Consider the following 2,151-nt stretch of genomic DNA (forward strand, 5'->3'; position numbering starts at 1 on the left):
TTTATGCTATGTTGATTTTTCGGTAAGGGAGTGGTCAGAAAGTATCTACGGGGGTGGAGGATTCTAGGGGGTGTCAATAACTTTTCCCACCCTTAGTGGGGGTCTCAAAAAAATTTCATGTCTTCAGGGGGGAGGGGGGTTCAAATTTTTTTCATTAATATAGATTTCAAATGTACCTTGGCTGGCTTTGACATTTTTTAAGGCCTCTTTTAAGCTGTTTGGCTTTTGTTAGACCAAAGATTTCGCTACTCTGTGCCAGAGTGTATCTCACGTTTATCGCTTCGGCAATGAATTTTGAAATTAGCCGTAGATACTGGGTCTCTGTACAAACAAAGTTTTCGCCTGCGGCGCCAAAATTACAAAGAAAACTCTCAGTGACATGATATTTCATGCTTTTTGCACTTTCTGTGAGCTTATTCTTGCTAATTTTGACCTTTTTAAGACCTTTTTTCAGCTATTTGAGCTTGTTTAGAGGAAAACTTTTCGCATGCGGCGCTTAAGTTACGAGAAAAAAATTTCAATCTCGCCCCCGGACCGAAAACTCGTGGTTACGCCTCTGGCAGCTGCTATTAAAAAACAGAAAAGGAAAGAGAAACCAAAAACATAACCCCCTGTTGGGCGGGAGGATGGTTAAATTGAGATGTTGAACTGTACGAAGGAAGTCATCGATAGGCCGGATAACTCATAAAGAGAGCTCACAGAACAAAGCAGAATGGAAACGAGCCCTGCGCTTTTCTTCTCAGAGATACAAGTGTTTTAGGTGGGGGAAAGTAAAAACAAAAAATTAAATATTTTGGAAGAAGATTTATTTTCACCCGCGTCCAGTTTTCAAATTCGTGTATAGAAAATCGTATCTCGACAACTTAGTCTATAGTGATAGCAAGATCTGCCTAGGGATGATGATCAAATGTTCACTAATTGGGTAAAATTTCTCACAATATAACTTTTAGAGCTCCTGGCAAAGATTGAAGCTCAACAAAAGGTCAAAGTACGTCAAATTTGGAGGATTTTTTCTCCTTTTAAGTGTGTACAAAATGAGTGAAAGGGATTTTCAGCTTTGATTTCCGCAAGGGATTGTACAGAAATCTTAATTTGTGATGAAATCTCGACATTGAAATTAAAAATCGAATTACAGAGTACAATAATGAAGTTTAAACTGGGCCACTCACTTTGTGGAGACAACTCTTTGAGGATTCTAATCCAAAAGATGACCTTGAAAAAACATTTCATTTCTTTTCAAAATCCTTGTTAAATAAATCAAAGGAACCGCTGTTTTTGTGGGTCACCATAATGAGAAATTAACTGCCCGCTAATTTAAATTTCTAATTTTGGCTATTGGGTCAACCGCATCATAAACAAACTGATTTTAAAACATTTAAAGTTCTTGAAATAATTTTCTGGGGGGTGGGGTTTAGGTCTTTATATCAAGGCTAGTAAAATATTACAAGGCTTTTTTTTCAATTCATTTTCACAAGAAAATTTTTTATCAAGCTAAAAAAATGATTTACAATCTTTTTGAATTCCATTATCTTTCATCGAAACTCATATGTACAGATTAATTTTTGGGAGAACCAATTTTCTTGTGTCAACCGCAAAAATTAGTTCCGCGAAATGCGCCATATTAGTAACCCTGCACCTCGCGAGAATTAGTTCCCTGTAGGTAAAACTAAATTCTTTAATATATATCACAATGAGGAGAAACTGTTTTTATGAAAAGGAAAAAAGTTTTTCATTTAAAATAAAACACGAAGCAAATAAAAAATGTTCAACTTTTGCTTGAACCCGTTTTAACGTTTTAACATGTAACAAAATTCTTCTCCAAGGCACTCAGAAAATATTCTTTACTATACTATAACTAGTCATATATTTCACTAAATGCCCCCACATAAAGATCATTTCATGCACTTATAAAGCTTTAATGCTTTAAATATTAAACATTAAAAAATAATCAGGAATAATTGATTGATTTAATTATTGATTGATTGATTGATTGATTGATTGATTGATTGATTGATTGATTGATTGATTGATTGATTGATTGATTGATTGATTGATTGATTGATTGATTGATTGATTGATTGATTGATTGATTGATTGATTGATTGATTGATTGATTGATTGATTGATTGATTGATTGATTGATTGATTGAT

This window comes from Clytia hemisphaerica, unplaced genomic scaffold, assembly GCF_902728285.1.
Source record: "Clytia hemisphaerica strain Z4C2 unplaced genomic scaffold, Clytia hemisphaerica genome assembly, whole genome shotgun sequence".
Classification (NCBI taxonomy): Eukaryota; Metazoa; Cnidaria; class Hydrozoa; order Leptothecata; family Clytiidae; genus Clytia; species Clytia hemisphaerica.